Raw genomic sequence first — 25,728 nt, 5'->3', positions numbered from 1 at the left:
CAGTTTCTATTCATTGCTGTATAGCAAGCCACTCACTTGTTCATTCCATTGTTAGTAGTTTCCAGTTCTCCTTGATTTGACAAGACTGTTCAACAGAATTTTCTGGAAAAGTGTATATGACTCTATCTGTATTTCAGTAGGACCATATCCATTAGACAGACAGATGTAGCTACTGAGAACTTGAGGTGGACCTAGGAGACTAAAGGCTTGAAAGTATAATTTATCTACTCTTAATTGATATAGTAATATGATCAATGAATGGAAAAGTACAGAGCTGTCTTTGGATTTTATCTTGGGAGTACTGTCAGCTGCTATATTTTTGAGGGAATCTTTCTGGAATAAGTACTCCCACAACGAGAGTGGAAGAGAGGAGATGCCACCAGTGGACCAAAGCCAGGACAGTTCGTGAAAGGCATCAATGTTGGGTCCATTTTGCACTCTCATTTCTTATTCTAAAACCACAAGGTGGGGCAGGCAAGCAGGCAAGATTTTACAGAGCACAGATGTCAGTCAGCAGGTTGTTAAGGGAACAGCTCATTGTCTCAGCTATTTCTCCAGGTCATTGTGTTCCAGGTAGCAGTGAAGTCATGCTTGGCAGACAGGCCGCGCCAACAGTGCTTTAAGTACATCATTGAATACATCGATAGCTCAGTATCTAATAATTGGCCTTTTCTGTCTTATTCTATTTCATCCTCATAACAATCATATCATGTCACATCATTTATTATCTTGAATTCATCAATAATTACTTTTGTATACATTTAAGACATTACTGTGCTGTCCTTACTGTGATGTGAGATAGGAGTATAAGAAATCTCATTTTAGTAGTTATTTCATGGTGTCAGTGACCACAAATGTGTCACTTAAAAAACAGAAGGAACTTGCTTGTGAATGCAGGCTGGTAGACATGTGTGATATGGGTAAGTCAGAACCTGTCAGGGTGTGCCGTTTGTGATGAGGACAGGTGAACACTTTTATTATTTATGTGTATGGGTGGTTTTCCTTCATGTATGTTTATGTACCATGTGAATGCCTGGAGGATGATGAGGGCATAGAAACCCTTGGAACTAGAGTCACAGACAGTTGTGAATCTCATGTGGGTGCTAGGGATTGAACTCACATCCTCTGGAAGAGCAGTCAATGCTTTGAACTGCTGAGCCATCTCTCCAATCCCAGGGAGATTCTCAACAAAGTTCTCAGAAAACAAGTCTAATCTTCTCTTTTCCAGTAGCTGAATCTCTGAAAAGATATTGCATCTGAGATGAGCTAGCAAAAATACTTAGTATCTATGTCAACCACAGCTATGCTGTACTCTTAGGTGACTACAGATAGGACTGTCAACTAGTTAATGCTCTGCTACCTGTTTAATTTTTATTTTATTTATGTGTATGGATGTCTTGCCTGCATGTATGTCTGCTCAACATGTGTGTGCTTGTTGACTGCAGAGGTCAAAAGAGGGCATCAGATTCCTGGAACTGGTGTTATGGTTGGGTTTGAGCCAACATGTGGGTGTTGGGAACTGAACCTGGCTCCTCTACAAGAACACCCTGTGTTCTTACATCTCAACCAGCAGCCCTTCGAGCTCTCCAGCCCCTGCTTGACCTTTTAAAGTCAAGGAAGGTATAGAGAAATTCCTTTTTGGATGAGACTGCCATTCAATTTCAGGACATATAGTATAGCTGATCTTTCTAAACGTAGCCTGCTCCTCACAGGCGTGGCACTGGTCGTGCTAAGACTTTTGGTATGTTGAACATACCCAGCAGCAGGCCATCAGCTCTTCTGATGTGAGCCTGTGCACATTACTGATGAGGGTTTTTGCTCTACAAAGTAACTTCCACTGACTTCCAAGGTTTCTAAGGGTCCAAATCAATTTACACTCCCACTGGCAGTGGAAGACGGACAACATCTCCAGGTGCATCTGTTTTTATAGCTACAGGTACATTTATCCTAGGTTAAAACTTTGCTAGCCTTGGTTACTGTTGTTAATCCTCATAGCTGGTTGTTACAAACCATGACTTACTTATGTCCCAATTCTGTGTGTCACCATTCTGAAAGGTACAGTGTCCCTATTTCTCTGCGTAAACCCAGATGGGCATGCCTGCTAGCCTGAATGACCCAGGTGACCTGGGTGCAGGTGTATGCCTGCCATTTTCTTAAGGTGAACCTAAATGATCCTAGTTCCTTCTCCTCACACTAAGGATGTGTATCTTCGTTTCCTCATGGGCCTCCTTAAATCCCATGTATATCTGAAAAGTGCCTCCCAGGTATTCAGAACTGGCAACTAAAATGTCATGAAATATGGGTCTGATTTTCTAGGACAAATGGAGAGTGAGGTCGGTGGAGCCAAGTCCATTCCTAGTGACAGGAGTGCCAGTGGAACAATCTGTACACTAATGGATCATAACTACAAAAGAATTCTGGTGGTCACAATGACAAAACTCTCGACCAGTCAGTGGTTCACAGTAATAGGCCGACTTATCACAGTCCTGGTTGTCTAGGGTTGGGCAGCTCTGGTCAACGTTGTGAGCTGCTGGGCATGCCTAGAGGGCTCCATACCTTTCAGTCTAAGATGGAGGGGGGGGGGGACAAAGAGGGATTTGATTTCCAGGCAGACTTGGAACATGCCGGAGACTTCTTTTCACGGCATGTTGAAAGCTGCTGTGTGATACACCTGCGAATTTTCTAGAGGTTGACACGTGTCAGGCAGCTCAGCTCAAACCCAAGATTGCATCTTCCACTTCAAGGGCTAGCAGGAGGTGAAACGGCAATAGGTCTGCCCAGCCTCTGCTGGGACCGGGGCTTCAAGGAACATTTTATTTTATTTTCTATAACCTAAACATGGTATATGTCTAAAAAAATAAATGTCAAGACTTAATGGAATAAACAGGATGGAAGTCCTTTTGTCTTTGTATACCAGTACTTATTTTCCTCTCACCTGGCACATTAATTCTGCCCACATGCTCCAGCCCTGTGTGACAGCACAGAAGACAGGCCAGGTTGGTTTGACGGATGGCCTCTGATGGCTTCCAGAAGCATACAAGCAGAGGGAGGAACACTTTCAGCTGCTTCCATGTTTTTCTACAGAGCTGCCAGACCCAATGCTCTATAATCATTTTCTAAAGCACACCAACTGCTTCAACCTAATAAATGAAAACATCATTCCAAATATTCATTGGAAGGAGGCTGTATAGGCAAAAAAAAAAAAAAAGCAATTAGATGTTGTGGCTTGTTGAAATCTAAGATTAGGATGAATATATTAGCAGTTGCCTGTTATTTCACTAGAACAGTACACAGTAATAAAAACTAACAAATTTCATCAACCTTCCCTTAGGAGTATGCATGCATCTACAACCATTCAGTAGACTGCGAGAAGTCAGGCACAAAACAACAGGTACTACAATTCCCTTAATGTAAAGTTCAAAAAGCAGGCAGAGGAAAGTTAATGTGTGGCAAAACAATAAGTAAAAACTTAAAATCAGGACCCTGGGTGGCTCTTAGGAAAGATAACAGAGCTGCTTTTGAGGACCAGGCACCAGTCTCTGTCTCTGTCTCTGTCTCTGTCTGTCTGTCTGTCTGTCTCTCTCTCTCAGTGTTGTGGGAGGCTTGTGGCTGTTGTTTTCTGACAAATCATTGGGCAGTACATGTCTTTATATGCATGTATGTGTGTGGCACGTGTTCATATGCCATGGTACACATGTGGAAATGTTAAGGACAGCTTGTGAGACTTGGTTCTCTCCTTCCTCCATCAGGGTTCTGGGGACTGAACTAAGGTCATTAGGCTTAGTGGCATGTACTTTAACCTGTTGAGTCTTCTCTTCAGCCCAACTGCATTCTTAAGTAAATTCAAGTTGAACACTATGCACATTGGGAAATTTAATTTATGATTTTAAAGCATATATTCATAAGGCAAGAGTGACCTATTATTTTCCCTTAATTTAGGTCTCAAGGTGAGTTCAGCACAACAAAATCTGTTAATGTTTTATGATTAAGTACATTTTCCCAGTATTAATCTATCTGTAGTATCAATGTATTAATCTGTGTTTCTATAGCTATTAAACTACATACGTTGTATTATGAATTCTACTATATATAAAATATACTTCCATAAAACATTGTACATTTTGTATTTAAAGAGCTAACAAGCAGTCAATAATACCTAGACTCTTGCAGCTCCCATTACCAATTTTAGTAAGGAAATTAGGCTAAATAAAACAAGAAGCAGAAACCAAAGAAAAATAATCCTTTCATTTTAGAAAAATAAATAAAGCCTTCATTAGTGAATTCTTTGGTGTAGGTGAGTGTTAGCAATCTAAATTTTATTTTTTTAAATGTGTGATTTTAAGAAACTTGAGAGCTTTTCTGCTGAGGTCAGGAACAAGGCAAGGGGGTCACCTTGTCACTCTTCATTCTCTATTACACACCAAAAATTCTAGACAATATAATATGACAGGAAGGGAAAGTGAAAATTTTAGAAAAAAATATATGCTCAAAATTTAAAAATGTAGGCAAATAAAACTGTAACAAGTAAAACAAGCGACATAATTGTCTATGTGAGAAATCTGATGGAATCGACACATATTTCTCTGACCTAATAATTAATGAAAGCAAATTCTCAGTGTAGGTGGTTGATATACATACACTACTATATAGTGGGGAAAGAGGAAGGTCAGTACAGAGCAAAAGGAAGGGAAAGATGGCAAAGTAACAGTAAGGATAAATACAGAAGGAATCACACTAATTTTAGTTACATAAAATTACACACAACACATACATGTCCACACACACACATACCCCACATGCATTCACAAAGTTTAAGTGAAGTTAGTCCACTTGGACTGACAATACTCCCCACAAGAGCCATTAGACTGTATTGAAAACCCTACTACTAATACCAGGAACACCTCTGTGTAGAGCGCATGCAGGCAATATAGGCTAGTGCTGTTGCCCTTGGTTGTTTCTCAGAGGTTGAACACAAGTCTGTATTGCTTGGTGAAGACTTCATTTATTTTGGACACAAAATCCAGAGGACATGATCTGGATCCACCGTTAGCACTAGCTTTCATAGTACCCAAGGGTGTTGTGTGAGCTTCCAAGGGAGGGGAAGAACCAACAGTCCTAGCCAGCGGTGATGCCTATGAACCACAAGACGGAGAGCCTGGCATGCAGTAGTGGCACTTACGTCATGGCAGTAACCAGTAGTCTCCAGCTGGACTTAAGGGATGCTCGACAAGATGGAAACCAGGCTTGGCACTGTAAACCCAGCCTTTGGCTGGCAAGATCATAGATCTTAGAGAAGAACCCGTTACTGCCACTTTACTAAACCAGCATAGTCCCTAACTGCATTCTAAATACTTGGGCTTACAGAGAATTGTATCTTCATCAAAGACATTTCTCTTTGCAACAGACACAGACCATTACCAAACTCCACAACTGCTCACAACGCATTGAACAGCTGACCATAAAGTACCCAGTCCCAGTTGGTACATCTATAACACAACCTCTGCACTTCAGACTCGGGAAACATAGCAGAAGAGGGGCAACAACGATTATAAGAGTGAGTCAGAGGGTCAGGGAATCTGCTGTGAGAATGCGTCTCCTAGAAATGACAGAGATGATTTTTGTCATTGATACACCTGTGATACCTCAACGGTGTGGCTGCCTAAACGTGGCTTGAAGAAGTACAAAACCAAAAGACATGTTAGCACAGAAGGGAAAACTGGAGTGTGGGCAGCCTATCAGGGGAGGTCCCACCCAAACTGACTCTCCCTCTCCCAGAAGCCATGAACTGTCAGTAGTTTAAAGGGCTTCTCTTACATACTAAGATGAAGAACTTGAATGTGTCTCTCATAGGCCTCAGGGAAACCAGGAATAACTTGAATGATAAGTTTGTTTGTAGCTGCTCCTGCTTGTGTCTGGATTGTGTTGAGAGATAGTCTCCTATCAAACACGCAGAGGCCTCTACTTCCCTGTATTTCTTAACATCTGGAAAGCGCAATCCCTAAGCAAGGCCTGGTGACTAAGGGCCTGCCTCCAACATCGACAATAGCAAGAAGAACAGTTAACCCAGAAGTCCCCTGTATATTAAAGTAATGGTGCATAGTTTAGGGCTGGAAACGTAGCTCAGTGGTAAAGCACTTGTGTAGCATGGGTGAAGAAGCCCTAGGCCCCATTTCTAGCAGTGTGAAAAAGAAGGGAGCACCATTGGCACAGTTTAAACCACTACTTTTGTCTTGCTATCCATAAGCAAGAAAAGGCCATCGTTTGGATCAGGCTAGACAGAATGGGAAAAGCATAAGGCCACCATTTATAGAGGTGGGTCAGTTTAAAGATGTGTTTACCCAGCCAGCATTTATGGCTTATCTATTCCACATGCTCCTAGTTTGAACTAGGCATGAATCAAATCAGAGGCTCATTTAATCTGCTCATTTACTGAGAGGGCAAATGTTGCATGCACTGACTGTAGTAGATTTTATAACACAGAGAAGGAAAAGTCGGGGTCTTACCCTCCAATAACCACATAAACAACTCAGTTGTACAAATCACCCTAAAAGGCATGTTGTTGCAGGCTGCCTGCTACTGTGTGATTTGACTGTCCATGGGTGCAGGAGCCAGACTCACCACACCCTGATAAACATACAGATGACAATGCTCCTTGCACAGACAGCTCTATTGTGTGGACCTGGCCTTGGAGAATACATGTTTCTCAGACCTGACTGAATTCTTGGAGGACTGGGAGAGCAAGTTGGAAGTGCTTTTCTAGGGAGATGACAGATGAAGCAGCCATCAGTCATTGATTCTCAAGACACAAAGAGCCTTTGATTCCAGGTCATCCCTGGGGGGATATATATATATATATTTGTTATATATATATATATTTGTTAGTTCTTCCACCTTGTTTGCCCCTGACTACTAGGTTCATTTGCTGTGACTGCCAGGTACCTGACTTCCACCCTACCATCAGCAAGCAGAGACAGGACCTCCTGAGAGGGCTTGCCCAGAAGCAGTACAGCAGTGGGAACAGGTTAGGCTTTTTGCACACTAAGTGGGATGACAAAGCCATTCTTCTCCCCACCCTGTTGCTGCGTGTCTATGGGTGCACACATGTGTGGGCGTAGATATATGAGAGCCAGAAGTCAGTCTTGAGTGCCCTTCCTCAGACATTATCAATGCTGAGTATTTTCGGGACAGGGTGCCTCACCATAGCTAGGAGCTCACTGAATAGGCTAGGCAGCCTAACCAGCTTGCCCTAGGAATCTGTCTGTCCCCATCCATCATGCAGGGCTGCTATTGCCAGCATATACCACTAAGTCAAGCTTTAAAAGAAAAGTTAGTCCTGAGGATAGAACTCAGGCCCTTGATGCTTGCAAAATACGTGATTTACAGAGTGAGCTATCTTACAACACACAAAGCAGTATTCACGAAGACCCAGAAAGCTTCAAAGACAGAACTTCTAAGTTGGGTGTGTAGAATATATCAATTAGTGTTGGAATTATAAGTTCAGACTTACTTATGAAATATCTTGTTTCTATATCCCAGATGAAAACAAAACAAAATAACATTTCTTTGATTAACATCCACATAATGGGAAACATGTTGCATCTCTTTGTAAAAATTGGATGTATTTATTTTTATGTTGTGTGTGTAAATGTTTTGCCTGCATGCATGCAAGTCACGCAGAGGCCAGAGGAGGGCCCTAGACCCCTCCCCGGAACTGGTGATCTGATGGATTACAAGGTGCCAGGAGAGTGATGGGAACCTAACCTGAGTTCTCTGCTGGAGCACGAAGAGCTTTTCACGTGTGAGCCATCTCTCCAGCCTCCGTGTCTTTGAAAACAAACAAAACAAAACAAAACCCAAAGGTACCACCTTTATCCTGGTGACATGGGACACACCATGTTTACCACGATGCATGCAATCCTTATGTTCACTTTGATGACTTGTGTTCTCTATAAAAGCAGTTTACTCATTCTCCCTCCAAGGTATAAAAAGCGAGCGGGAAATGTGCACACTACTTTGCAGGAAGAACTGATGTGGGGATTGGGTATGTTAAAGCCTGGGTGTGGCTCATGTGAGTTAGCTGCAGTTAAGTATATTACTCAGTGACTAAACTGATGCTCATGGAGAAAAAACTGATGAGCCTCGAGTTCTGCTTGGCCAAGGCAAATAAAGAGATTATTACTGCACAAAGGATATGCTAAGGATAGGCTTAGCATCATGGAATTCTAAGGGTTTAGCACGAATTAACAGGAGTGATCTTATCCAATCTGGGGAGCCCTCACCTTCCCATGAGGAGCAGAAGGGCATACAAAAGGAAATTACTATGGGAAATAGTCACACGGGGTGTTTTCATGAGAAAGAAAGAAGGGCTTTGGAAGTCTGTCAGTGTTCAGAGCCGGCTTCAGCCAACTCTGATCTGTCATGGTCTTCTGTGATCAGCTCGGCTTCTGACACTTTCGCTTCTCTAATTTCCACCATGTGGATGTTGCTGAGAATTCCTTTGCTGTGGTGGATGTCTGCTGTTATTGCTTACTTGGGAGAAGCACCATTTCCTGTGGGATCCTTCCTTTCCTTAATTACAGTCACTCACCTTAGTGTGAGAACTTGGTCTTTGCTATGATCTCTTAAACATTCACAGTGCCAGTGCTCCCACTCTTTTCCCTTCTTTAGCTTCACTTGTGACTGATTTGAATGGACTTATTGTCCACTTGCTGCCGCAGTCTCCTCTTTATTGCATCGCTGTATCTGTCAATAACTTATTTCTGTACAATATCACATCAGTTTATCATTGGGAGTCAGGCAACACAGTTCTCTCTTTGTGTGTATACATGACTGTGTGTGTAGTGAACATTAATTATGAAGTTGCACTCAGTTAATATGTCATGGTGAACTAGAACTGGAATTTTGTTCCTGGAAGACTCAAATGATTGCACTAACTAAATTCATGCTATTTTCATCTGTGGGAGGGAAGACTGCCTGTGTATGCAAGACACAGGAGCTTGAAGCAGTTGGTCACACTGCATATAATCATGTGATTCTATTGCTAGGCTCCAAGTCATTAGGTTTAGGGACAAGTGCCCATGTGTTTTGGTCTTGTTTGGTTTGCATGTGCATATGGGGATAATTCAGGGTTGTTTGAATTTCTGTTCATTTCTGACATCTGAAGGATTTTGGCTCACAGCACTGGAGGTTTTAGCCCATGGTTGCTGAGCTGCACAGCTTCTGATGTGTGGCAAGGCAGCACACCACGGTGGAAAGGAGTATGTGTTAGATCAATACAAAGAAGAGTTACAAAGGGGACATGGACTCCAAATGCCCTTTTATAGTGTGTTCCTGGTGATGTACCTTCCTTCCTTAGTGCCACCACACTTGTGAACACCGAAGACTGGCAACTAAGCCTTTAACATGTAGGCCAATGTGGGATGTATCCAAAGCCTGGCAAATTCATATGCTGTAATATGAACCCTTGGGGGAACAAAGCCAGTTCTAAACATCCTTGGGTCAGAAGGTCTATCTATATCTCACTTACTCTCTGCACTGGCCCCTTGACAATGCTCTCCTTCCCTTGGGTTTGCTACATGGTGCAGGCTTTCTTTGTTATCACAGAACTCTTGTTTCTTAGCCCTACAATGCACCTGCTTTGTCCTGTAAAGAGAACCTCTTGGGCTTTGAAAAGTCTCTCCTGTCTCTCACCAGATTCTTCCCCTTTAATCAGTGCTGCTAAGTAGACCGCTGTGCTTTAGTAATAGTAATAAAAACAGGAGCAGTCCTGGTACCAGTGTCTACTGAGCCTATGCACTGGAATGAAACACAGTGCCGGTATCTGAATTGTTATAAACAAGTCTCCACTTCATCCCTTCCTTGCAAGCCTTCCCATTCTGGCTTCAGGCAGTGAAGCAGCAGCTGCTGGATTCTGTTACCCGAGGTCAGCCCTTCACTACTGATAAGAGATAAGAAGACTGTTGAACATTTTTTCAGGTACTTCTCAGACATTCTATATTCCTCAGTTGAGAATTCTTTGTTTAGCTCTGTACCCCATTTTTAATGGGGTTATTTGATTTTCTGGAGTCCAGCTTCTTGAGTTCTTTGTATATATTGGATATTAGTCCCCTATCAGATTTAGGATTGGTAAAGATCCTTTCCCAATCTGTTGGTGGCCTTTTTGTCTTATTGACAGTGTCTTTTGCCTTAAAGAAGCTTTGTAATTTTATGAGGTCCCAATTGTTGTTTCTAGATCTTACAGCACAAACCATTGTTATTCTGTTCAGGAAGATATGCCCATATCTTCGAGGCTTTTCCCCACTTTCTCCTCTATAAGTTTTAATGTCTCTGGTTTTATGTGGAGTTCCTTGATCCACTTAGACTTGAGCTTTGTACAGGAGATAAGAATGATCAATTCACATTCTTCTACATGATAACTGCCAGTTGAGCCAGCACCATTTGTTGAAAATGCTGTCTTTTTTTTTCCCACTGGATGGTTTTCGCTCCCTTGTCAAAGATCAAGTGACCATAGGTGTGTGGGTACATTTCTGGGTCTTCAATTCTATTCCATTGACCTACCTGTCTGTCGATGTACCATGCAGTACCATGCAGGTCTTTTTTTTTTTTTTTTACTTTTTTTTAAATCACAATTGCTCTATAGTACAACTTGAGATCAGGCATGCTGATTCTTTTATTGTTGAGTATAGTTTTTGCTATCCTAGGTATTTTTGATATTCCAGATGAATTTGCAAATTACCCTTCCTAACTCTGTGAAGAATTGAGTTGGAATTTTGATGGGGATTGCATTGAATCTGTAGATTGCTTTCGACAAGATAGCCATTTTGACCCTATTAATCCTGCCAATCCATGCGCATGGGAGATCTTTCCATCTTCTGAGATCTTCTTCAATTTCTTTCTTCAGAGAATTGAATTTATCACACAGATCTTTCACTTCCTTAGAGTCACGCCAAGGTATTTTATATTACTTGTGGTATATTATATTATTTGTGAAATGTTATAATATTTATATTATTATTTTATATTATATTATTTTATATTATTTGTGAAGGATGTTGTTTCCCTAATTTCTTTCTCAGCCTGTTTATCCTTTGTGTAGAGAAAGGCCACTGATTTGTTTGAGTTAATTTTATATCCAGCTACTGCACTGAAGCAGGAGTTCTCTAGTGGAATTTTTGTGGTCACTTATATATACTATCGCATCATCTGCAAATGTCCAACATCCTTAGTCATTAGGGAAATGCAAATCAAAACAACCCTGAGATTCCACCTCACACCAGTCAGAATGGCTAAGATCAAAAATTCAGGTGACAGCAGATGCTGGCAAAGATGTGGAGAAAGAGGAACACTTCTCCCTTGTTGGTGGGGTTGCAAGCAGCAAGGAAATCAGTCTGGCGGTTCCTCAGAAAATTGAACATAGTACTACTGGAAGATCCAGCAATACCTCTCCTGGGCATATATCCAGAAAATGTTCCAACTGGTAATAAGGACACATGTTCCACGATGTTCATAGCAGCCTTATTTATTATAGCCAGAAGCTGGAAAGAACCCAGATGCCCCTCAACTGAGGAATGAATACAGAAAATGTGGTGCATTTAAACAATGGAGTAGTACTCAGCTATTAAAAACAATGAATTTATGAAATTCTTAGACAAATGGATGGACCTGGAGGGCATCATCCTGAGTGGGGTAACCCAATCACAAAAGGACACACATGATATGCACTCACTGATAATCAGATATTAGCACAGAAACTTAGAATACCCAAGATAAGCCGGCCGTGGTGGTACATGCCTTTAATCCCAGCACTCGGGAAGCAGAGGCAGGTGGATTTCTGGGTTCAAGGCCAGCCTGGTCTACAAAGTTAGTTCCAGGACAGCCAGGGCTATACAGAGAAACCCTGTCTTGAACCCCCCCCCCCAAAAAAAAGAATACCCAAGATAAAATGTGCAAAACACATGAAACTCAAGATGAAGGAAGATCAAAGTGTGGATACTTCTTTCCTCCCTAGAATGGGGAACAAAATACCCATGAAAGAAGTTACAGAGAGCTGAGATGGAAGGAAGGACCATCCAGAGATTGCCCCACCTGGGGATCCATCCCACAAACAATCACCAAACCCAGACACTATTGCATATGCCAGAAAGATTTTGATGACAGGACCCTGATATAGCTGTCTCTTGTGAGGCTATGCCAGTGCCTGGCAAATACAGAAGTGGATGCTCACAGTCATCTATTGGACAGAACACAGGGCCCCCAATGCAGGAGCTAGAGAAAGTACCCAGAAGCTGAAGCGGTCTGTAACCCTATAGGAGGAACAACAATATGAACTAACCAGTACCCCCAGAGCTCATGTCTCTAGCTGCATATGTAGCAGAAGATGGCCTAGTCGGCCATCATTGGGAAGAGAGGCCCTTGGTCTTGCAATGATCATATGCTCCAGTACAGGGGAATGCCAGGGCCAAGAAGTGGGAGTGGGTGGGTAGGGGAGCAGGGCGGGGGGAGGGTATAGGGGACTTTCGGGATAGCATTTGAAATGTAAATGAAAAAAATATGTAATAAAAAATTGTTTTAGGAAAAAAAAGAGATAAGAAGGCTTTGCATTCCAGAAAATACCAAGCTACTTCAGTGTGCTTGATGGTTTGTGCTTTAAGGCACAGGTGGTATAACAGGTCTTCTCCTTTGTAATGCACAAACATTGCAGCACTCAGCTCAACCCCCCTTTTGATAGTTAGCCTGTGCTATTCTTTACTCTGAACAAAACAAAAGCCCAGAGCCCAGCTTTAGCCCCCATTCCCTCTAGAACACCAGTTTGCCTTGGCCTTTTACCAAATAATCCTTTTAGCACTCTTTCCCTTGGTGTTCGCTGCATTATGTCAAGTTTGACTTGTGAAAGTTCAAGTGTATAAGGTAATGTTTCACGATTCACCATTTGATTTTCTGTTACTTTGCATCTTGTAGTTGCATGTAATAGCTACATGGTATTGTGGGGTATTCTTCAGGGAAGGCTGCTCAGATATGGGTTTTAGCCAAAAGCTGCTGGTGATGATACTGGGTATTCAGGACCCCAGGACACTTGTGAGCCTTTCTCAGAATGAGCTTTTAAGCAAAGCAAAGCAAAGCAAAGCAAAGCAAAGCAAAGCAAAGCAAAGCAAAGCAAAGCAAAGCAAAGCAAAGCAAAGCAAAGCAAAAAGCAAAGCAAAGCAAAGCAAAGCAAAGCAAAGCAAAGCAAAGCAAAGCAAAGCAAAGCAAAGCAAAGCAAAGCAAAGCAAAGCAAAGCAAAGCAAAGCAAAGCAAAACCCAACCATGTCCTGGGTTGACATACTTCATTTAACCAAGGTAGTTAGCTAGAAGCCTCAAAAGCAAAACTTTTTAAAGAGCCTTTCCCAGAACTGTGGACTGTGATGGATCGGGCCATTTTTTCATTTTTGTTAGGTGATGGTGTCTACATGCTGAATTTTACAGCCAAAGTGGAAGTTTCACCATGAAGTCAGTTGTACTAGGGTGTCGGGGCCTACTAAAGTCTGGGGCCCTGTTTCAATGGTATCTGTTCCTTTTCAGAAATTAAAGGAATGAGGATGGCTCAAAAGGAAAAAGCACAGGTTTCAACATCTAGTGACAAGAGCCCCTGTGACTGTGTGTGCTGTATGAGCAGCTGCTTTAAGCTTCTGCAGTTGTGGCTTCTCTGCCGTGGTTGACTGTACTCTGGAACTAAAGAGCCACATTACCCCTTGCTTAGGTTGCTCTTATGAAGGTATTCTATCACAACAACAGGAAAAGGATAGTTATTTGGATTCTAGGGCTTTACCTCTTGTTTACATCCTAGAAGACATGAAAAAGCAGAACACACGGTTGTTATTCTCCAGAATGAGTTGGTCCTGCTGGGCAGTGGTGGTGCACGCCTTTAATCCCAGCACTTGGGAGGCAGAGGCAGGCAGATTTCTGAGTTTGAGGCCAGCCTGGTCTACAAAGTGAGTTCCAGGACAGCCAGGGTTATACAGAGAAACCCTGTCTTGAAAAAAAACAAAAACAAAAAACAAACAAACAAACAAATAACCAGAATGAGTTGGTCCTGCCAAACAGACACTATGTACACTTGTTACATTCTTAGCATTTGGGGCACACATAAGTCAATATGTAAGATGATAAACATGCTAAATTGGGTCGTTTATATACTTAGTCTGTAGTCTGGGAAAGCTGTGTGACATGGGAAATTTGCCATGGGTAAAGTGACATGTCTTAGGGTTTCCATTGCTGTGAAGAGACTCCACGACCAAGGCAGCCCTTATACAGCCATTTAATTGCTTATAGGTTCTGAGATTCAGTCCATTATCATCAAGCCAGGAAGAATGGCAACGTTCAGGCAGGCATGTAATGGAGAAGCTGGGAGTTTTACATCTTGCTCTGAAGGCAAACAGGAGAAGACTGGCTTCTGGCAGCTAGGAGGGAGGTTTCAAAGCTCATCCCCATGATGACACACTTCCGACAACAAGGCCACACCTCCTAATAGTGCCATTCCCTGGGACAAGCATATTCAAACCACCGCACATGGGCCAGGAAGACTCTTGATTAAAAACAGTGCTTAACAGACATGTCTTCCTATGCTATTAAAATACAAATCTCAGTAGAGTTTTAAAATGCAGGTAGAGGAGAATGAAGGTTTTTAGACTTAGTGAAGAGATGGTGCATATAATGATTTATGTCCTCTGTGTCACAAACCTTGATATAATTGTGTCATATAGCAGAGAAATTCTATGAGTGACTTAGAATCCTCTCTTGGCTGCTCAAAGTGACATATAGATACTAAAATATATAATTTTTCTGAAAATTAAAGGTTTTTTTTTTTTTTGAGACAGGGTTTCTCTGTATAGCCCTGGCTGTCCTGGAACTCACTCTGTAGACCAGGCTGGCCTTGAACTCAGAAATCTACCTGCCTCTGCCTCCGAAGTGCTGGGATTAAAGGTGTGTGCCACCATGCCCGGCCAAAAATTAAAGTTTTTAAAGCTATAAAAAATATAAAGTATATGATACTATATACATACTAAAAGTCTGTGTTGTAGTTATGTTAACTGACATGATTACATTATTTTCTTTAAAACAGTTATTTTCAAATGCAAATTACCCATTATTTTTGTTTTATTTCACTATTTCATTATTATTCAACTTCATTTTCTGGAAATTGACTTACACAATTCATATACCTTAACAGTATCACCAGATGATTAAGAGAATTAGTTGTATTAGTTTATATTTTCCAGTCAATACTTAGAACACCAGAGGCTGCATGAAGTCTATCAGGCGCCACTTTTATGTAGCAATTCTTCCTGGAGGCTTTGACTTGAGGAGGACCTATTTAAACACAGCTCAAGATTTAAAACAATTCATTTGTGTTTTTTGCTTGACTAAGAGCAATGATGAACCTGTGCATAATTTCTGGAGGTTTTTCATCTGGAAAGAAAGGCTTCATATTCATTCTACACTCCATCTTACAGGAGGCCTTGGCAGCCTTGCATATTTGCAAGTGTGCTATGTATAGTTACTGGAACTGAGATGTGAGAATTCTCATTGATGAACAAGAGATAGATCAGGACACCATGTGTCGTAGCTTTATGCAAGATTTTGAGGAAGACAAGCAGGTAGCCAAACCAGACAGATGACCATCTGTGTTTAAGTGGGAGGAATGTCTGAAATGGGCTAAGGTTGCACAATGGAAGATTAATTGACAAAGTGTAATTCACTACACTGTGGTAAAAAACAGGTCAAAGCTACTGATAGGTTGAAGTCCATTGGCTTTGTCAGCAAGGTTGGGCCCAGGAAGGCAAGGTAATCAACAGACGAATTGGTTATCAAGGTGTACTGAGGCACACTTTATGCATAAAGCAGCCTGATAAGTAGGACCAGGGGTCCAGCTCTCAGACATTAGAAGTTCTCAGAGGCTATTTTGATAAGAGGCTACATTTATCTGGGTCCTTTTCTCTATTTGGCAGTTTTAAGTCTCCCACATCCATCAACAGTGATGTTTGCACATTGGACTTCTCACAGCTTTGTCTGAGGTTACAGTCAGGTGTAGGTTCACATTCCCAGACCCCATTTCTCCTTTTGTTAGATGGAGGTGGTCCTCTTGGAGACCTCAGGAAGAACTTGCCAAGAGGCCAGGGGCTCTTATTTCCTTTTGGCCTCCTTTAGCTGGCCCTGCTTCACCTTCAACATCTTGGGTGAAGAGCCAGGCCTATAAAGCCAGATGTTTTCTTGAGGTGTAGTAGAACAGAGCCTATTAAAGATCTTAGAATCAGCATCAGGTTGGTACAACTATTTAAAATGCTACATGAACGTTAGCAATGCTCATGTTGAGACTGGAACTACAGAGGTAGACTGAGAACGGTATGCTCACAACCAAGGGAGGTAATGCGGAATATTCCCACTACTGTATCTTTATCAAAGCTTTTATGATTACTAAAATCTGATCTAAGGTTCCTAAAAGTTCCTGGGGGAAGTCAGATATTACAGCAATCTGATTCTCCTGTGTTGTCTGGTTATAAAATGTCAGCTGAGTGATTCTCGACCCAAGAATTTGGAAATGAGACTGGGTGGTTTTACTTATTACAATCCCTGGGGGGAAATATCAGTATGTGAGTTTCTCACAGTATGCACTGCAAAACCCTGAAAATGATAATAATAATAATATTACCCTGGCTAATGGGGAGATGGCTCAGCGGTCAGCGGAGTCACTGTGTGAGCAGGTCAGACTTAATCCAGATCCTTAGAATCCATGGGAGAAGTACACATGGCCTCACGTTCTTGTACCCCAGTGCTGGGGAGGCAGTGAAGACAGAAACCAGTCTAGCTGAAAGGCATGCAGATCCAGGTTCAGTGAGAGACACTTTTCCAAGGGCATAAAGCAGAGAACACAGAGAACGATTCCCAACATCCTCCTTTCAGTGGAGCATCATGTATGCATGTGCACCTCACAGAAACACACACGCATACACACAATAGGATTCCTAGGCCCAGAATTGTCAGGACTGTGGTGATCTCTTGTTGGCTTCCAGGTACAATCCTAATAACTATGCCCACCTCTTCTCCTCAGACTCCCCTCCGGCGTACCTAATGCTATGGTTCCTTGTCCATCTGGTCTCCCCAGACTCTTCAGAGAAGTCGACAAAGACTTGAATCTCCCCCTCTTTCCATGATGATTCTTCATCTCTGCTCACACCGTTCTCCTTTCTCTGGATCTTCCTCTGAGGAACCTCGTGCTGAAGCCAGGCCCTGACACTACTGTAAGATTGTGGAAACACAGGTAGGGATTGGAGCCTAGGGGAGAAGTTCGGGAAGTTGGCCATAGGTGTGCCCTTGAAAGGGACATAGGACACTGGGGCTTCCTTCTTCCCTGTGCAACTCTGCAGGCATGGGGTCAGCACCTTTCTGGACCTTAACTTTGAAGTGACATGCTGTCTTAGCACAGGTATGAAGCAGTAGTGCCAAGTCACTGTGGACTTCAATGGCCCCTTTCCTCCTTCTGGGTTTGAGTACTCCAAAATGAGAGAAAAGTCGTAAAATGTGTAGCCCCTGGAATGTCTGCCTCTGCCTGGCTTTAGTTTGGAACTTGGCATCCATAGCTGCTTCCTGTGGCAACTGGCTCTGTTTCCTAACCATAGATAATCTGCCAAGTTCCTCAGAACCCAGCTTGTACCTGTAAGGGTGGCTGTCACTCACTCTTATGGCTCCTTGGACTTTTCTTCAAATTAGCCCTTCACAAAACATCACTTAGATTACTCTTGCTTCAGTTTATCTCTTGGTCTCCCACAGAAGACACATCAAATAAATGACTAAATTTCTCCAAACTCAATTTAGTATTTCTTTTCGGTCTGCTTATGTCCAGAATTGTGACTGCTCTATGTCTGGGTTCCTTTCCCTCACCTCCTCCATACACTGACAGTAGACACTGGCCCTCCTCTACCACTTCCAAGTTGACCACAATGCAATCGAAGATATTTTGTGTTCCTTCTTTTTCTCTCTCCCCTCTCCCTCTTCCTCTTCCTCTTCCCCTTTATCTCCCACGTCTGTCTGTCTGTCTGTCTGTCTGTCTGTCTCCCCCGAGGATTGATTCTGGGCTTCCCTCATGCTATATAGGTGTTCAATCACCATGCACACCCAAAACCCTGACATATTTTTATAGTGCTATAGTTTGATGATTGTTTTTATATATGACTATCTCCATGACGAGCCTAAGAACTCATTAGAGCAAAGACCGCTTTAACCTTATTATTGGTATACAGCATCTAGTAGAGTGCTTTGAAGGTGTTCACTAGAGGTTGGTTGGGGTTGGAACTTAATGGTAGAACTCTTACTTTGCATGAGTAACCCTCCCACTTCAATTTCCAGCACTGGAAAAAATAGTTGTGCAAGGAACAGGTGTGAGTGACCTGAAATTCCTTTGTGTATGCACAGTATATGCTAGACCATTTATGGGGTATCACCTCTTTGGGGGCTGCATATAAGATATTTACATTGTGATTTATAGCAGTAGCAAAACTATAGTTTTGAAGTAGCAACAAAAAATATATTTAAGGCATGGATCATCACAATGCGAGGGATTTATTAAAGAGTCACAGCTTTAAGAAGTTGGAGAACCTGTGTAGACAGTGCTTAGAACAGCTAGAGATGGTAAACACGCCTCTTTCCTTTTTTTTTTTTTTAACAGTGTCTTACACTGACGCCCAGGCTGGCCTTGAACCCTCAGCTATTCTATTGCAGTCTCCTGAGTGCTAGGATTGCAAGGATATGTCATCATGCCCAGCTTTAAACAAGGTGTCTCCCCACCACTCCCTTTTGTTTTATTTTGAGTGACTTTTTCTTATTTTATTTTATGATTTTATTTATTTATTTATTTTTAATATTTTTTTATTACGTAGTTTACTCAATTACATTTCCAATGCTATCCCAAAAGTCCCCCATACCCTCCCCCCACTCCCCTACCTACCCATTCCCACTTTTTGGCCCTGGCATTCCCCTTTACTAGTGCATATAAAGTTTGTGTGTCAAATGGGCCTCTCTTTCCAGTGATGGCCTACTAGACCATCTTTTGATAAATATGCAGCTAGAGTCAAGAGCTCCGGGGTATTGGTTAGTTCATAATGTTGTTGCACCTACAGGGTTGCAGATCTCTTTAGCTCCTTGGATAATTTCTCTAGCTCCTTCATTGGGGGCCCTGTGATCCATCCAATAGCTGACTGTGAGCATCCACTTATGTGTTTGCTAGGCCCCGGGCTAGTCTCACAAGAGACAGCTATATCAGGGTCCTTTCAGCAAACGCTTGCTAATGTATGCAATGGTGTCATCGTTTGGAGGCTAATTATGGGATGGATCCCTGGATATGGCAGTCTCTAGATGGTCCATGCTTTTGTCTCAGCTCCAAACTTTGTCTCTGTAACTCCTTCCAAGGGGGGTTGTTTCCAGTTCTAAGAAGGGGCAAAGTGTCCACACTTTGGTCTTCATTCTTCTTGAGTTTCATGTGTTTTATAAATTGTCCCTTATATCTCAGGTATACTAAGTTTCTGGGCTAATATCCACTTATCAGTGAGTACATATCATTTGAGTTCTTTGTGATTGTGTTACCTCACTCAGGATGATGCCTTCCAGGTCCATCCATTTGGCTAGGAATTTCATAAATTCATTCTTTTTAATAGCTGAGTAGTACTCCATTGTGTAAATGTACCACATTTTTTTTTTGTATCCATTCCTCTGTTGAGGGACATCTGGGTTCTTTCCAGCTTCTGGCTATTATAAATAAGGCTGCTATGAACATAGTGGAGCATGTGTTCTTCTTACCAGTTGGGACATCTTCTGGATATATGCCCAGGAGAGGTATTGCAGGATCCTCCGGTAGTACTATGTCCAATTTTCTGAGGAACTGCCAGACTGATTTCCAGAGTGGTTGTACAAGCTTGCAATCCCACCAACAATGAAGGAGTGTTCCTCTTTCTCCACATCTTTGCCAGCATCTGCTGTCACCTGAATTTTTGATCTTAGCCATTCTGACTGGTGTGAGATGGAATCTCAGGGTTGTTTTGATTTGCAATTCCCTGATGATTAAGGATGTTGAACATTATTTCAGGTGCTTCTCAGCCATTCGGTATTTCTCAGGTGAGAATTCTTTGTTTAGCTCTGAGCCCCATTTTTTAATGGGGTTATTTGATTTTCTGGAGTCCACCTTCTTGAGTTCTTTATATATATTGGATATTAGTCCCCTATTTGATTTAGGATAGGTAAAGCTCCTTTCCCAATCTGTTGGTGGCCTTTTTGTCTTATTGACGGTGTCTTTTACGTTGCAGAAGCTTTGCAGTTTCATGAGGTCCCATTTGTCAATTCTCGATCTTACAGCACAAGCCATTGCTGTTCATTTTTCCCCTGTGCCCATATCTTCGAGGCTTTTCCCCACTTTCTCCTCTATAAGTTTCACTGTCTCTGGTTTTATGTGGAGTTCCTTGATCCACTTAGATTTGACCTTAGTACAAGGAGATAGGAATGGATCAATTCCCATTCTTCTACATGATAACCACCAGTTGTGCCAGCACCATTTGTTGAAAATGCTGTCTTTCTTCCACTGGATGGTTTTAGCTCCCTTGTCGAAGATCAAGTGACCATAGGTGTGTGGGTTCATTTCTGGGTCTTCAGTTCTATTGGATTGGTCTACTTGTCTGTCATTATACCAGTATCATGCAGTTTTTATCACAATGGCTCTGTAGTACAGCTTTAGGTCAGGCATGGTGATTCCACCAGAGGTTCTTTTATCCTTGAGAAGAGTTTTTGCAATCCTAGGTTTTTTGTTATTCCAGATGAATTTGCAGATTGCTCTTTCTAATTCGTTGAAGAATTGAGTTGGAAGTTTGATGGGGATTGCATTGAATCTGTAGATTGCTTTTGGCAAGATAGCCATTTTTACTATATTGATCCTGCCAATCCATGAGCATGGGAGATCTTTCCATCTTCTGAGATTGTCTTTAATTTCTTTCTTCAGAGACTTGAAGTTCTTATCATACTGATCTTTCACTTCCTTAGTTAGAGTCACGCCAAGATATTTTATATTATTTGTGACTATTGAGAAGGGTGTTGTTTCCCTAATTTCTTTCTCAGCCTGTTTATTCTTTGTGTAGAGAAAGGCCATTGACTTGTTTGAGTTAATTTTATATCCAGCTACTACACCGAAGCTGTTTATCAGGTTTAGGAGTTCTCTGGTGGACTTTTTAGGGTCACTTATATATACTATCATATCATCTGCAAAGAGTGATATTTTGACTTCATCTTTTCCAAATCGTACCCCCTTGATCTCCTTTTGTTGTCGAATTGCTCTGGCTAGGACTTCAAGTACTATGTTGAAGAGGTAGGGAAAAAGTGAGCAGCCTTGTCTAGTCCCTGATTTTAGTGGGATTGCTTCAAGCTTCTCACCATTTACTTTGATGTTGGCTACTGGTTTGCTGTAGATTGCTTTTATCATGTTTAGATATGGGCCTTGAATTCCTGATCTTTCCAAGACTTTTATCATGAATGGGTGTTGGATCTTGTCAAATGCTTTCTCCGCATCTAACGAGATGATCATGTGGTTTTTGTCTTTGAGCTTGTTTATATAATGGATTATGTTGATGGATTTCCATATATTAAACCATCCCTGCATCCCTGGAATAAAACCTACTTGGTCAGGATGGATGATTGCTTTAATGTGTTCTTGGATTCAGTTAGCGAGAATTTTATTGAGTATTTTTGCATCAATATTCATAAGGGAAATTGGTCTGAAGTTCTCTATCTTTTTTGAGTCTTTCTGTGGTTTAGGTATCAGAGTAATTGTGGCTTCATAGAATGAGTTGGGTAGAGTACCTTCTACTTCTATTTTGTGGAATAGTTTGTGCAGAACTGGAATTAGATATTCTTTGAAGGTCTGATAGAACTCTGCACTAAACCCATCTGGTCCTGGGCTTTTTTTGGCTGGAAGACTATTAATGACTGCTTCTATTTCTTTAGGGGATATGGGACTGTTTAGATCGTTAACTTGATCCTGATTTAACTTTGGTACCTGGTATCTGTCTAGAAATTTGTCCATTTCGTCAAGGTTTTCCAGTTTTGTTGAGTATAGCCTTTTGTAGAAGGATCTGATGGTGTTTTGGATTTCTTCAGGATCTGTTGTTATGTCTCCCTTTTCATTTCTGATTTTTTTAATTAGGATGCTGTCTCTGTCCCCTCTAGTGAGTCTAGCTAAGGGTTTATCTATCTTGTTGATTTTCTCAAAGAACCAACTCCTCGTTTGGTTAATTCTTTGAATAGTTCTTGTTTCCACTTGGTTTATTTCGCCCCTGAGTTTGATTATTTCCTGCCTTCTACTCCTCTTGGGTGAATTTTCTTCCTTTTTTTAGAGCATTTAGATGTGTTGTCAAGCTGCTAGTGTGTGCTCTCTCTAGTTTCTTTTTGGAGGCACTCAGGGCTATGAGTTTCCCTCTTAGAAATGCTTTCATTGTGTCCCATAGGTTTGGGTATGTTGTGGCTTCATTTTCATTAAACTCTAAAAAGTCTTTAATTTCTTTCTTTATTCCTTCCTTGACCAAGGTTTCATTGAGAAGAGTGTTGTTCAGTTTCAACGTGAATTTTTGAGTGCCTTTTTCTAAAGCTACCATCTGCAGTCTTTTCCTTTAATGTTTATCACCATTTTCCTGTAACCCAAGTTGCAAAACTCCATTTTCCTGATCCTGTTCTGAGCACAGAATCTGAGTCACCTAGTCTGGTAATTCTCCTTCAGAGATTTAAAGTATTTCCTTTAATTCACCTTAGCTTTTAGAACACTAATAGATGCTTCCATTAAGAACAATGTTTCCCAATCAGCCTTCCTGTAGCTCACCACAGTCTAGTAAAAGATATTCAGATGAAAAAGAAACAACTACAAGACCTTCCACACTTTGTTAAACTCTTTCCTGGGTGAGTCAGGTTCGGCTCACAGAGCTCACAGAGCTCAGCAGACTAAGCCTCGGCCCCCAATTATGATGTACATTATATTTCCATTGCAAGTCAGGAGCAAGACCACTCGTGTTAGAGATTCAGTGGCTCAGGCTGATGCAGTCTGGACAGATGGAGAAAGCTTTAAAGTACTTGCCCTGGCCAGGAAGTTACACATTTGCTGGGTTTGTAGAAGTGTTTATCTTAGGCCCATGTGCTAAAATCTTGGTCCTTCACACAGTATGCTGCTGAGAGATGGTGGAGCCCTTGGTAGGTGCAGCCTAATGCAGGAGGTTAGGCTGTCGGGGCTATGTCCACTGTGAAGACAGTGACAGGTGGTTCCTCTTCCTCCTCTCTTCCTTCAAAGCATCTCAAGTGAGTAGCTCACTCTGGCATGCCATTCGATGGTGATGTGCTGGCAAGCCACAGGCCCAAGGCAACCATAACCCAAAACCATCATTCCTTCTTTTAATTTGATTATCTGTAGCATTTTATCATAGTGTTAGAAAACTACCACACATGTCACTTCTGCTCCCTACATAGTGGTTACAGTATCATATGATAGTGCCCCATCACAAAAGGTAGGAAACACAAAGGATCACAGGGCTGGAAATTCTTGGCCAGTGATACCAATAACTGTCCAACATAGCATCTATGTTCTTTATGGTCTTTACTAGCTCATTTTTGAGTTAAGCTTTCAGTGTGATGGTTAATATTGTCAACTTGTCAGTATCTAGAGTCATTACAGAACACAAAGCAGTGGGTGTTTCTGTGAGCAATTTTCTTTATTAGATTAGCTGAGGTAGGAAGATCCACCCTGACTGTGAGCAGCATCATTCCATGCTAGGTTGTAAAGCAACCTGTGACCCTGCTTAGCTTGAGCCACACACATATCCCTTCCTACCATCTGGGACCCCCACATGCACTGAGCTGCACAGAAACCTCTCCTTGAGAAAAGCAAGTAGTCACTCTTCCCTAATAACATTTAGAATCCCATAGTAACTACATTTTGGTCAAACACATCCTGGAATGTGTCTGGGAACTGGGGACAGCAGGCCAGTTCAGTCTAGACGAGTTTGGGGGACATTAGGAAAACTGGGTCCTGTTATTGAACCTTTATAAAAATAATCTCCATTATCACCTTATATGTAGCATGACTGGGTGATCATGATTAAAATTAGTTGCCTCATGGGAAAGGATATGTACATGAAAAGTGAGCAAAGGCCCAAGGCTGTCATTCAATAATGCAAGCAAGCAAACAAGCGAGCAAGCAAGCATACATCTTAGTTAAGGTTTTATTGCTGTGAAGAGACACCATGACCAGGACAACTCTTTTTTTTTTTCTTCAATTTTTTTATTAGATATTTTCTTCATTTACATTTCAAATGCTATCCCGAAAGTCCCTTATACTTTCCCCCCACCGTGCTTCCCTACCCACCCACTCCCACTTCTTGGCCCTCGTGTTCCCCTGTACTGGGGCATATAAAATTTGCAAGACCAAAGGGCCTCTCTTCCCAATGATGGCTGATTAGGCCATCTTCTGCTACATATGCAGCTAGAGACACGAGCTCTGGGGGTACTGGTTAGTTCATATTGTTGTTCCTCCTATAGGGTTGCAGACCCCTTCAGCTCCTTGGGTACTTTCTCTAGCTCTTCCATTGGGGGCCCTGTTTTCCATCCAATAGATGACTGTGAGCATCCACTTCTGTATTTGCCAGGCACTGTCATAGCCTTACAAGAGACAGCTATATCAGGGCCCTGTCATCAAAATCTTACTGGCATATGCAATAGTGTCTGGGTTTGGTGGCTGATTATGGGATGGATCCCTGGGTGGGGTAGTCTCTGGATGGTCCATCCTTTCGTCTTAGCTTCAAACTTTGTCTCTGTAACTCCTTCCATGGGTATTTTGTTCCCTACTCAAAGGAGGAATGAAATATCCACACGTTGGTCTTCCTTCTCCTTGATTTTCTTGTGTTTTGCAAATTGTATCTTGAATATTCTAAGTTTCTGGGCTAATATCCACTTAGTGAGTACATATCAAGTTCTTTTGTGAGTTCTTTTGTGATTGGGTTACCTCATTCAGGATGATATCCTCCAGATACATCCATTTGTCTGAGAATTTCATGAATTCATTGTTTTTAATAGCTGAGTAGTACTCCACTGTGTAAATGTACCACATTTTCTGTATCCATTCCTCTGTTGAGGGGCATCTGGGTTCTTTCCAGCTTCTGGCTATTATAAATAAGACTGCTATGAACATAGTGGAGCATGTGTCCTTATTACCAGTTGGAACGTCTTCTGGGTATATGCCCAGGAGAGGTATTGCTGGATCTTCCAGTAGTATTATGTTCAATTTTCTGAGGAACCACCAGACTGATTTCCAGAGTGGTTGTACAAGCTTGCAGTCCCACCAAAACAACTCTTATAAAGTACAACATTTAGTTAGGGCTGGCTTACAGTTTCAAAGGTTCAGTCCATTATCATCATGGCAGAAAGTATGGCAGCGTCCAGGCAGACTTGATGCCAGAGAAGGAGCTGAATTTTGCATCTCCATCTGAAGGTAACCAAGAGAGATTGTCTCTTCTGCAGGCAGCCAGGGGAAGTGTCTCTTCCTCACTGGGTGGAGCTTCAAGGCCTATCCCCACAATGGTGCACTTCCTCCAACAAGGCCATACCTACTCCAACAAGTCCACACTTCCCAATAATACCACTTTTTGGGCCAAGCATATTCCATGGGGGCCAAATCTATTCAAA

The 25,728-nt window shown here is 41.9% G+C and overlaps 1 long non-coding RNA gene across 2 annotated transcripts in view; it reads right to left on the bottom strand.

Moving 5' to 3' along the window:
* Positions 1-273: 273 nt before the first annotated feature.
* Rbm46os (RNA binding motif protein 46, opposite strand) overlaps positions 274-25,728 on the bottom strand; it is a 66,934-nt gene continuing 41,479 nt past the window's right edge. For both annotated transcript variants that reach the window (NR_040382.1, NR_040381.1), the window contains exon 4: positions 274-3,183. This is a non-coding gene — a long non-coding RNA (RNA binding motif protein 46, opposite strand). The remainder of the gene's footprint in view (positions 3,184-25,728) is intronic.

The sequence above is a fragment of the Mus musculus genome, chromosome 3, assembly GCF_000001635.26.
Source record: "Mus musculus strain C57BL/6J chromosome 3, GRCm38.p6 C57BL/6J".
In the NCBI taxonomy this organism is placed as follows: Eukaryota; Metazoa; Chordata; class Mammalia; order Rodentia; family Muridae; genus Mus; species Mus musculus.
Note: the sequence above shows the minus strand (reverse complement) of the source record. Positions and strands in the feature narration are given on the sequence as shown.